The 13180-nt window shown below is 36.7% G+C and overlaps 1 long non-coding RNA gene across 1 annotated transcript in view; it reads right to left on the bottom strand.

The window, feature by feature from the left end:
* Nucleotides 1-1983: 1983 nt before the first annotated feature.
* LOC129149463 (uncharacterized) overlaps nucleotides 1984-13180 on the bottom strand; it is a 258726-nt gene continuing 247529 nt past the window's right edge. Inside the window, exon 4 of the long non-coding RNA XR_008556363.1 lies at nucleotides 1984-2129. This is a non-coding gene — a long non-coding RNA (uncharacterized LOC129149463). The remainder of the gene's footprint in view (nucleotides 2130-13180) is intronic.

Here is a 13180-nt window from a genome sequence, read left to right as displayed (position 1 = left end):
TCTCAGATTTTTATTAATTTATAACTTCATACTTCTTATTTGTAATAAATATTTACTTTTTATATAATGTTGTATTTGTAATTTTGTATTCTTTTTTAAGGAGGTTGTCCCAAAATTGTATAAGCTCCAGGTCCACCCAAATCTATATCCTATTAATTACACACTAACTCTTCTGTCATTGGAATGCAGACTATTAACACAAGTGCTTCTCTGAGTAATAAAAATAATCTCTCATTAAATGACAGAATTCCTCTCATTTCTCCCATCTTCCTGGGCCCCCTACCATTTCTCTGGCTCTCAGTACACTCACAACTGTGCTACATGCTGAGAATATAAGATAAATAGGTAATACCTCTGCCTTAAGCAGATTCAAACATAATGAGGGGAGAAAGACATGAATGCTAATAACTATGCCATAACTTGATAACTACTCTATAGAGTTGAGAGCACAGGATGGGGAAAGACTGACTCCACCCTGGGAATTCAAGCAAAGTGTCACAGTAAAGGCAAGAGCTGAACTGGGCATGAAAGAACGAGGAAGGAAGCCTGACAGAGAGGGGAGATGGCATCCCTATGGGGGAAATTGCAGGTTAATTTATGTGAGCAGAGCATCAAAAGCATCTAGAGAAAGTAGTCAGATACGCTGTGTTGTGGATCAGAGAGACAAACAAAAACAAGCCACTGCCAAAAAGAGAAGCATCACCATCTTTGCAGAAGAATCAATAAATGGTAAGCATACACGTGGCATCCTGTTCCACACCAAACATTTATAAATCTGGAAAATTCCAAGCCTTGGGCACTGAATCCTCCAACGCTTATTAGCTCTGTCACCTGGGACACCTGTGTGATCTCTCAAAGCCTCAGTTTTCTCATCTGCAAAGTGATCATATTAGCACTTACATCAAAAATCTGTCATTAGGATTAGACCAATTATGAGTGGCATAAAGTAGGGCTGAGCAAATATTACCTGTTATCATTAAGTGGGGCTCCCTATCCAGATTTTTCTAACCCTAGTGATAAATGTGAATTGCACATCTCTTTGTTACTCTGACAATTAACTTGAGGAAAGTCAGCACCTGTCGTCAAAACCATCGAGCTGGAAGCAGGGAAGTGGCAAATAGTCAAAGTATTCCAAAGAATTCCAGAAATGCTCTCACATTCTCCACCAGATTCCGTTAAGCACAGACCAGTTTAAACAAACAGCCCAAGCACCCCATGTCAGAAACGTACACACAGGGGACCAAGGCCAAAAATCAAATCCCAGTGAAAAAGAACCCGCTTGTTAGGAACAAGCCCGTAGTTCTGTGTAACATGTGATTCAAAATGTATTCCTGCAAAAGTCAAGATTTTTAAACTTTTAGGCTTGGGAGGAGTGTCTCCAGGCTGAGCTACTTTGCACACCTTGGAAACTTTTTTTTAGACCAACTGAACCTGAAGCAATAGCTTGTTTCTTTCCAGCCTTCATAAAACTGGCTGCTTCTTCAATGGTAAAATGTATGTGTTTTTAAGGAGGGACATCAACCTCAAATTCTAGTCATGGTAGAAGACTAGAAGTGAATATGATTTATTAAGAGGTAATAATATCCTTCTATTTTTAATTATGTTTTATCCATTATTTAAATAATTTCGGCTACTATGAAAATATCTTATAAACAGACCATTTACTTATAGCCTTCTTTTCATTTCTTAATTCTATAAGGTCTTGGCATGAATATAGTGGAAAGCACATAGGCTTGAGAGTAAAATAGACCTCCTAGCAAATACTGGTTATGCACCCTTATGGCCTTGAAACAGATCCCACATGCTCTCTGAGCATCAGTTCTCCCACATTTAATGGGAACAATAATCCCTACTTCAAAAGAGTTATGGATTTTTAAAAGTTTGAAAAGGCGGTAGCACAGGGAAATAGATGCTCATTAAATATTAGCTCACTTCTCCATAGGAGAGAATTATTATCAGAAGTTAAGCCCCCACCTGTTATCTTACTTTATTCCCTTGTCCTGCTTTCTGCTGTCCTCAATCATCTTCCCTCGGTCATTAGCCTCTGCCTTCTTGCTCTCGCCTTGTTTTCTGTTTCCATAGTGTCTGCTGCCTCTGTTCTTATGTTCTTAGTTTCTTCTCTCTTAAAACTGGGCCATGCGGGAAAAAAGAGAGTTTGGCTAGGAATCAACAGGTAATAATTATTTCAAATTCAGTTCTTATACGGTACTGCCCAAATCATTCAAGTAATAATAAAAAAGAAAAACAATTCCTATCAGGCAATTACTGTGTTCAGGCCTGTGCTGTTAAATCTCTCAGTCTCCATCAATAGCCAACCTTTGGGTCAGTGGCTCTCAACCTTTACACCGCTTTGCTGCCATGCCACCAGAAAAGACCATCACAGGCCCATCAGGAGAAACAGTTTATGAAAGTAGTGAGTCTTGTTAAGAGAAAGAGGACCAGATGATAGATGCTCAAGTAATATTTTCTTATTACATTAATGTTTTAAATACCACCAACACAAGTACCTGAGGAGGCAAAATTCAGCTATGCTACGGATTCACAAATCAGATACAAACCTATTGCTCTAAATCTAAAAAAAAAAAAAAAAAAAAAGGCAAACCTAAAAGAAAGATATTAGATATTTACATTTCCTTTCTTTTATATTTTTGTTTCTTTTTGCTTCATTATCATCTGTGATACAAGAAAACACAGAATGCATTTAAAGGGTGCAAACATTCACTGAGTTCTTCTAGCCTAACCACCAAAAAAAAAGTAAAAAGTAAAAGCTGACTGTGACAGTGTGGTGGAGACAGCAAGAATTGTCAGACCAATAAATTTTTCACAATTGGATGACTTCTACCAAGAATTTGCAGGCTGGGGCCCATCTCCCACCACTTTCTGAAATGCTTCCTCTATTAGTTCAGACACGATGACCTTAGTTGGAGAGAGTAGGCAGCATACCATTTTAGCAAGCTTGTAAGCAAAAATGTCAAAATGCTTTGGAAAGACAATAACACTAACCATCTGAAACTGCCACTGATATTAAGCAAGCGTAAACGTTGGGAAGCATATGAGTCACTTTCATAGTCATTTCAATAATAACTTTGTCCAAAGGCACTACTGTAGCTCTTAAAATAACAAATACTGCTATAATTCTCTGAGATGCCATCGCTGGTGAGCCATGTGGGGAAAGGGGATGCTGAAGAGGATCTCCAACCATATTAATGAGCTTTCAGTAAATCTGCTTATGAGATGTGAGTCATTCTGTAAAGATACAGTAGTAACCAGACCCATAAGTCAAAAAGCATAAACTGTCAAAAACTCCAATTTTGTTCACTTGCTGACAAAAATAAGATCAGGTAGATTTATTGTCATTTTAGAAACAAAAAATAATCATATGTGTGCACTTCATAAAATTATATTAATATCTCTCCAAAATGCCTATTAGCAATTTCTGGCTTACTTATAATTTTATGGCAGTAAGCTTAAATATGATTCTGCAAAGTATTGTTTTAGTAAAACTTGGTTTGGGTGGAGGCAGGATGGCTTGCTTAGTTGCATAATGACAAGGGCTACCATTTACATAAAATTCCACGAGAAAACTGACCCCTGGAATTGGGAAACAAGTTGGCCCAGCATGAAAAGGAGCAGAAAGAAGAGAGGAGGGGAAAAAATAGTGTTAATTATTGAATAATTACCCTCTAGGCAAATTTTAACTTATAAAATGTTTGATCATTGGGTGGTGGGTTTAGAAAACAAAGAAAATATCTTTACAATGTACACTATTGACTAATCAATTTAAAAAGTGAAGGTCCACATGAGAGCGAGAGAGAACTAGAAGAAACAGATATTAGAGCTGCCTAGTTATCACTCTAGGTGCCTCAATCAACTAGAATAATAAAGGCTCCTATTATCTCTAATGCTCTAGATCAGAGTCAACAGGAGATAAAACTCTAACTAGATAACACTCACCAGAATTATCCACGAAATAGGCTGGAATTGAAGGAAGAAGAGATAGGAGGTCCATTGCCTACAGCAGTAAAAATGATGGATCTCTTAGCCTTTAAGAAAGCATGAAGGGAGTGTTATGCTAAGTGAAATAAGGCAGTTAGAGAAGGACAAGTATCACATGATCTCACTCATATGTGGAATCTAAAGAAAAAAAAAAAAAAACTGATGAACAAAATAGATCCAGAGACATAGAAGCATGGAATGGACTGTGGAATCTCAGAGGGAAGGTAGGGGTAGATGGGTGGGTGGGAAGAGATTAACCAAAGAATTTGTATGCATACATGCATAACCCATGGACACAGACAATAGGGTGGTGAAGGCCTGTGCTGGGCTGAGGGGGAGGGGCTAGAAGGGGTCAGTGGAGATAAAAAGAGGACATCTATAATACTTTCAACAATAAAGATAAAATATAAATAAACAAGTAAGAAGAGATAGGAGAGAAGTATTGGCTAGAGGAGGAAGAAGGGGTTGGGACAAAAATATATTGAGTTTTATGTTGTAACAGTAAGAGATTCAGAAGAAGGATGGAGGAAAACAAAAGAAGACAAGTCTTCTGAGGGAAGCAGAGTTAGGGAGTCCATTCTACATGCAGCACATCATTCTGCTTCTCTAGCAAAGGAAAGCATTTGCTTGCCTGCCTGGCTTGTTGCTACCATCAATACTCATCATTACCCTCAGCACAGCGGCAGGACACTGACTGTGTGCTATATAGTAAGCACTGTGTATAGATGAATTTACTTTGTCCTTCAAGCTCCCTTAAGAACAACATCCTATCATTACGCCCATTTTTACAGATGAAAAAAAATCAAGACTCAGAAAGTTGGGGTAATATTTACAACTTTTTACTTACTGATTAGATTCTGCACCCACACACTCAAATGCTTAAAGATTGAAATTAATCTCCAACTTGCCTGATTCAAGTCAATGGAATTCTGTACCCCCACTAAATAGTGATATTAGCATACCAGCTTTTACAAGATGATGCATTTTCATATATGTTTTTTTGACAATCATTTTGCAGTTTTATATTGCAACATCTCCCCATGTCAGTGACCCAGATCATGAACTTATCAACCATAATTTTTTTATTTGTAATAAAACATCCCCAGTAATAATAAAACCTCTACATGAGTAATAGGACAATATTTCAGTTGACTTTATTAGGCCATCATTTGAATATATTCAGAGTGACTCAAAAAAGTCTTCATTTTATGTAGGAATCTACAAGAAAAATAACTGTTTCAATGGGATAGAGAAAAATAATAACATAGTAGTAATTATACTCAGACACATTTATACACATTGATTCTTTGTTTCTGGAACAAACACCATGATTTCAAACAACTTCCTATACAGAGTAAAATACATTTGTTGTCCTGTGTTGATGATGCCTAGCACAGAGGATGTTTGAGACTCTGATTCCTTTGAACACAATTAGATCCTTGGATGATCTAATATGCTTGGTCAAATCATAAAGCTGAATTATAGAGCTTCAAAGTCTATGTCAGAAGGTCAGAGGTACTTGTTGTTGCTTTGTTTTTTTTTTAAATTAAAGAGCTATCCACAGTTCAAAGTGATAGTATACTCAGATTCATATTATGGCATGATTGGATATTCACTAATTTTTTTTCATAAAAAAAGAATAAAACTCCTAGTGTTTCTTATAGTTGGGTTAGGTATAGGTGACCACGTTTTGACCACCTACATGTAAAGGGAAGCAATATGTCACTTTCACACTTATTTCATAAAATCCAATGCATGACCATCCATGAAGGCAACCATGGAGACCATGTGTTGAAGATGGCAGCATCAAGAAATGGACAGTAACCTCAACTGCCTTGGACAGTGATGTGAGAAACAAATCTTATTAACAGCCACTGAGATCCATAGCTTGTTTACGACTTAGCCCAACCTGACTAACTGAGAAAGTGGCAATGGGGTCTACTGTCATCAACTTCTCAGGTGTGGCAGTGCCCTGGGCCGCAAAGAAGCTGATCTCACAGGCTAGACGTATGGTGATCTACGTTGGGCAGTGGTAAACAGTTTGCAAAATTGTTAGCAATGGTAACTTGACAGATAGACTACAGCCTACTGTAGCGGAACAGAAACTCTAGAGGAAGGTAGAAAACAATCACACCATTAGTGCACACAGAACTGGCTAAACTAAAGGTTGCATTTGGCAAGACATTACATGAAAGATAAGCTCAGGGAAGAGCTGGCTGATTTGGAACACTCTAAAATACTGTTTATCTCAGAAGTCCTACTGCATTGAAATAACAATAGAATAGTTCCAAATTTCCACAGGGCTATTATATATTCGACATTAACATTAACACTGTCTGCCTGAAATCCAATAGCCAACATCATCAGTTGCTCTACTTTTAATCGAGGACTATTCACATTGGGTGGTGGAGGAGCAAAGGCAGGGGTGGAGAGAAAGGAATTAATATAACAATTACCCCAGGCCTTCAGAAAATCCTTTCTGAGTGAGTGGGTTAGAGACTGTTTATGCTCTAGCTAATAATACAGTCTCTTTTCCTAATAGCATTTTGATGTCTCCTAAATTTCAAAGGAATACTTTTGAAAGGTTAGTGCATGTTCATATCTAGAAAGAAAATAAAAAAGACCATTATCTTACCACTTCCTTCTTAAGGCAGAAAAATATAAATCCAAACACTATATTCAAATTCCCTTGAAAGACTAACTATAAATCTGGGCAGGAGGACTGGGAGAGAATGATCTGGTATTCATTTTAGCGAGCCGAACTTAATTTTCTACTTTGGGAGGCAACACATGATAGTCATTGTTTAACATCATTCCACTTAGGCCTCAAAAATCTCCATGAAAGAAACCTTATGGGGAATTTGTGTGCCTCACATTATGCCAAAGTTCTGAAAAGAGTCAGCTTGGACTTGGTGACCAGTAAGGTTTCCTTCTTGTCCAAGGAAGAATAGCTTGGTCACCACCTGGACAACATAAATAACAATAAGAACCTAGGCAGGCACAAACCATGTAGGTATCATCTGGCAATGTTAGAAGCTGGGAAGGGTACAGAAATTTCTAGGGCCAGTCCTCAGGAGACTACAAAGTCAGAGAAAAATGGAGTTAACAAGGTATGAGGCCTATGAGATAAGAATCAGGAGACATAGGCTCAAAAATGAGTTCTTCCACTGACCAGATATGTGGCTTTGAGACAAGTCATGCCTCCACTTTGGACTTTAGCCTCCTCTTCTACGAAATGAGGAAGTTGGGCTTAATTATGAATTGTCAATTCAGAATCCCTCTAAGGATCCAGGAAGTAGTCTAATGGAGAGATGCACACAGAGCTCCTGGCTAAGAGCATGTGCCCTTCCAGAGGGCAGCTGCCTTTCACTCCAGCTCATCAATGACATGGAGGAATATCATCGCAGTGTTGCCAAATTTCCAATTTTGTTCAAGAGATGCTAGAAACCAGACATTTTTATGGAAAATCTTCCCATTTATAAATGTTCAAACCTAATTCCATTTTTAAAGCACACTATTGCCCAAACAAAAACTATCTGCTGGCCTGGTGCAGGATGGGGACCACTCTTGTCACCCAGGCAGTCCTCCTGTAACTATCTCTGAACTAAAAAATGTCAATCAAGTCTTCTTTCATCTTTGAAGATACATTTAAACTGATAGCCTGATACGTGATGTTTTGTTTCCTCTATCTATAATGTGATTTCTTTCTTTTTTCTCAGTTTTTCAAAATGTTTGGTAATGAACTCCCATACAAACTGCTTGGATTCTGAAGTTTTGGTTTCTGTCCCCAGTCCACTGAAACTGTGTTCCCATTATTATCCATGATCTCCTGACCACAAATTCAAAAGGAAATTGCCTTGCCTTCATTCTTTACCAATTTATAGCAATGCAAACTGTTAACACCTCTTCTTGAAAGCCAGCCTCTTCTGGGTTTTCACATGTTTCTAATAACCTTGTCCCAGATTCTTTTACTGTCTCCTCTTTTCCTTAGCTTCCTCCATGTGGGTGTTCCCAGAGACTCAGGCCTCAGCCCTTTGTTATTCTCTTTAAGTTCTGATGATAAGATCTCCTCTGTAACTTCAGCTTCAACATCACTGGATTCGATCATGTACACAAGACATTCCCCTCCTGAGGAGCTCCAATTCTCCATTTCCAATGGCTGTTTGAACATTTCTGCTTGGACTATACTGCCCATGCCTTAAGTTGAATGTGTTCCAAATTATTTGCTCCAAAACTTCTCCCTTAAGTTCCTCTTGCTACTAAAGATCTCTCACCATTCCTCCAGGTTCCCTAAGTTAAAATCTTAGTTATCTTAGATTCGTCTCACTCATCTCCACATTCAATCATCTATTCACAACATTGGGAACACGGGTCTCTACCTTTCTGAGGAAGGCTTCCGACTGACCACTTCGTGGTTAGATACATCACTTGTGTCCTTCCTACTCCAATCCATGTCAGGCACTGCTACTGCGTTATCCCTTGCATTACATTCTAGTATCATCTCCTTTGCCCCATGTAAACACCAACTTCCTGCATCTGGCATTTGAAGTCCACTGTTTGGCCTTTAGCCATCTTTCCCATCCTCTCAATACAGACCTTCTGTTCTAGCCAAACCAGTCTGATTGTGGTTCCCCAAAGACTATATTGTGTTTGTGTTTAGAATGTCCTCACCTGTAATTTTTACCTGTTCAAAATCCTACTTATTCTTCAAGGCCCAGATCAACTTGCATCTTCAAAAAACTTTCTAAATTACCAAGGTCAAAGGGGCATCTTCCTGAAGAGTGTCTTGCCTATTCTAGGCCCTTTCATATAAATTTCATATAGATTTGAGTGTCAGCTTTTCAAGCACCCACCTCTTCCCTCCCTCCCAAAAACCATTCAGTTGGGATTTCTACTATTATTTCTTTAAAATTTAGATCAATTTAGCATACTCACACTTCTGTATTTTTCTTTCTTTTTTTTTTTTTTTTTGTCTGACTAGGCTTCATTCTGCATGCCTTAGTTTAATTTACTATTTTTTCTAGTTTCCAAAGATGAAGATTTTAAATATCGATGCAAAACTTTTTGGTTTTTTTATATAAGAATGTAATGCTATAAACTTTTATTCATTTTTTAAATCATTTTATGCACTTATGTGCATCCCCGGTTTTTAATGTTACCAAATTTTCTTATTCATTCTATCCCAGATATTTTCTAATTTCCCTTGTGACTTTCTTTTTGACTCATGAGCTATTTAGAAGTACAGACATACCTCATTTTGTTGGGCTTCATATTATTGTACTTCGCAGATATTGCCTGTTTGTGGCAATCCCAAGTTCAGCAAGCTTATCAAAGTCACTTTTTCAACAGCATTTGCTCGCTTCATGCCTCTGTGTCACATTTTGGTAATTCTCACAGTATTTCAAACTTTTTCATGATTATTATATTTGTTATGGTGATCTGAGATCAGTGATCTTTGATGTTACTATGGTAATTGTTGTCTTATTATAAGAAACTGCCACAGCCACCCCATTCTTTAGCAACCACCACCTGACCTGTCAGCAGCCATCAATATCAAGGGGAGACCCCCTGATAGCAAGAAGATTAGAACTCACTGGAGGCTGAGATGATAAGTAACATTTTTTAGAATTAAAGTATTTTTAAGTAAGGTACAGGTTCATGTTTTCTTTAGACATAATGTGATTACACACTGAATAAACTAGAGCATAGTGTGAAAACTTTAAATGGAAACCAAAAAATTCATGTGACTCTATTGTGATATTCACTTTATTGTCGCAGTCTGGAACCAAACCCACAATATCTCCAAGATATGTCTGTGTGCCGTTTAATCACATATTTTATAATTTTCCACATTTCTTCTGCTTTTGGGTGGCCAGAGAATGTACTCTCTATCAGATTTTAATTCTTTAAAACTTGTTGATATTTGTTTTATGGCCCATAATATGGTAAACTTTGATAAATGATAAATGTCAATGAGGGCATATTGGTTAATAGTGTGCTTACATCTTCTACATTTTTAGTTATTTTTTCTTTACTTGTATCATTGATTACTAAGATAAGGGTGTTGACATTTCCAACTATAATAATGGATTTTTCTTTCTATCCATTTTGCTTCATTCATTTTGAAGTCTTGTTATGCTTCAAATTCACACTTAAAATTTTTGTCTTCTTCATGAATTAACATCTTTATCAATATGTAATGACCCTTCTAATCCTGGATAATATTTCTTGCTAAAGTCTATTTTGTCTGATTTTGATGTGTTCCCTTCACCTTATATTGATTTGTGCTTGTATGCTATATATTTTTCCATCCTTTTACTTTTCACAGACCTACATCTTTATATGAAGGTAGTTTCTTATACACAGTAAATAGTTGGGTCTTGTTTTCTAATCTAACAACCTCTGACTTTTAATAAGCATATTTAAATAATTAATTTTAAGGTAATTATCAATAAAATAGGTTTAAATCTACTACCTTTTTTGTTGCTTTCTATTTCCCAGATGTTTTTTTCTCTTTCCTAAAGATATTTTAATTGTATATATTTTATTCTTTTTTCTTCAAAGTTGGCTGATTAGTTATACCCACTTCTTAAAAATTTTAATGGTTGTCCTAAAATTAACACTATACATTTTTAATTTATCTTAGTCTATTTTAAAATAACATTGTTATTTCACATACTGTATAAGAACTTTATAACAATATATTTCCAGTTACTATCTCCTAAAATTTACAACTTTGTTTTCTTATATTTTATTTATACGTATATATTATAAACCCTACAACACTGAGCATCAAAATCTGAGTTGATATTTTTTTTCTTTAAATACTTTAAAGATAACACTGTGTCTTTTGGCTTTCATAGTTTCTAACAAGAAGTCCACTATAATGTGTTTTTTGTTTATTTGATTAAAATACCCTTTTCTCTAGCTGCTGTCCTGATTATCTCTTTATCTTTGATTACAATGATGTTTCAAAATTTCTGATTGTATTGTTGTACTTTGCTTTAGGCATTTATCCTGCTTGCAGTTATGAGGTTCTTGGATTTGTGATTTGATATCTTCTGTTGTTTGGGAAGAGTTCTCAACCTTTACTTTTTCAAATGTTTTTTTACTCATTTTCTTTATTCTCTTCTAGGACACTATTAACACATATATTAGCACATTTAATATTGTCCTATAATTCTTAGATGTTATCTTATTATTTATTTTAAACACTATTTTTTTCACTTTGTGTTTCAGTTTGGATTTCTATTACTCCGTTTGGATAATCTCTATAATTTTTTTTTATTTATCTTCAAGTTCACTCATTCTTTCCTCAACTCTATCAAGTCTACTGATAAATTTGTCAAAGGAATTCTTTAATTCTAATGTCCATTTTAAAATTTCTATTAAAAGTGGCCTATTCTTATAGTTTCATTTTTCTTCATCTTTTCATCTATACACGCATATTGTCCACCTTTCCAAGTAGATCTTTAAACATAATTGTTATAATTATTTAAAGTCCTTGCCTGATTATCCTATAACATTTGAGTCATCTCTATACCTAGATCTTTTGCTTTATTGCTTGAAAATGGGATGTATTTTCTTGCTTTTTAAATTGTCTTGTGAACATCAGTCATTATATGTAGAAGAATAGAGGCTGAAATAACTAATATGTATGCACCTTTCTGTCAGGCCATTTGAGTGAGAGGGTGCGTTAATCTAGTCAAACAATGAGCTGTGTCTGGTTTTAGCTCAGTGTACCTCTCGTAATGGGTTGCAATTACCTTGTGCTTAGTTTGGGACTGGAGTGCCAGGCAGCGTTTCTCAGTGTTCATGCTCCACCTTCAGCTTTCAGCCATTGCTATATGTCTACCCCACAGAGAAGATCTCCCTCCAGGCTCTTTCATACCACCCAGCTGTAGATAGTTATTGCTTTATAGATACTCAGTGCTAGACTTCGTGAAGAGGGTTCCCTCTTTTCCTAGTTCAACCTCAGGCTTAGGTGAGCCCTATGTTCCTTGAACTTGAGGTAGAGATTTTTAAGAATTTCTGCCTTCCTTCCATAGCAGCCGAACACCACATTGCATTTGTGGTTTGTCTCAGACAGGAGTCTTAGTCTCCTCTGGTGGTGGTGAACCAGGGTTTGGTATCACTATGGGCTCCAGAACCAAGGTCTGGTATCACTTGTTCTTCCACAGGGATAGAGGTTTTTCCTTCTACTCCTTTCCTTGCCACAGTGGTTCTTCATGCCTCTGAGTGACAGCATTGGATGAATGTCCTTGGTGGCTTAAGGCTTTTTATTCATAGGATATAAGAGACCAGGAAATGAGGGGCTTTGAGTTTTCCCCTGGATGCTCCAAATGGCCTCCTACATGCCTACACCCCAACGAAGGGTGGTCTATGCAGTACCGTATCCTGCCCTCATGAGCACCCAGGGAAGGCAAATAGAAAAGATCTTACTAGTGAGTGAGAACCCATTTATTTTAGGAGGGCATGCTAGCCCACACTTGGCTTGAACAATTGGCTAAAATTTTAGATGATTTATTCTAACCTGCTTGTTATAGTACTTGTCTCTTTCTAGAAGTTGAGATAGTTCATATTCTGAGGACTTGTTACCATTTAGAATTTAGGTTACCTTGTGATCTCAGCTCTCCAAAGGCTCAAGAAATGTTATGGTTTTGGAGTGTATCTGACTTTTTCTCCTTGTTAGGGTGGGCAGGTCTCTACATCCTGGGTAAAGTGGCAACTGCCAACTTACTTTTCTGTCTAATACCTGACACTTGCTTGGTTCTTTGGCCCTGAAAAACTATAGATAAATGTGTAAATGCACTCAAGAAGTATTTTGGGTCTCCTGTATCACAGAAAAAGTAATTCTTGTCACAACATTTAAGTTCAGATCCTCATAATCCAGAAACTAACTTTCCTACTAAGCATTAAAGAGTAATAATATAATAATTTCCCAATAATTGGGATGTTTAGTAAAAAAGAATATGAAATGTATTTCCACTGAATGAAACTATGCAAGGACCATATCATAATTCTAGCTAGTATAGAAGAGATACACTAGTTAGTGAGCTGTAGCTTAGCTTTGAATCTAAACATATAGAGTATATTTAATTTTACAAAAACTGGTTTAGGTTAGGGTCATTATATAGAACCTAAGGGTTCACAATAGCATGGTTTCAAATCAGATTAGTTAAGT

The sequence above is a fragment of the Eptesicus fuscus genome, chromosome 6 (genome assembly GCF_027574615.1).
Source record: "Eptesicus fuscus isolate TK198812 chromosome 6, DD_ASM_mEF_20220401, whole genome shotgun sequence".
In the NCBI taxonomy this organism is placed as follows: Eukaryota; Metazoa; Chordata; class Mammalia; order Chiroptera; family Vespertilionidae; genus Eptesicus; species Eptesicus fuscus.
This window is presented reverse-complemented; position numbering and strand designations above follow the sequence as displayed.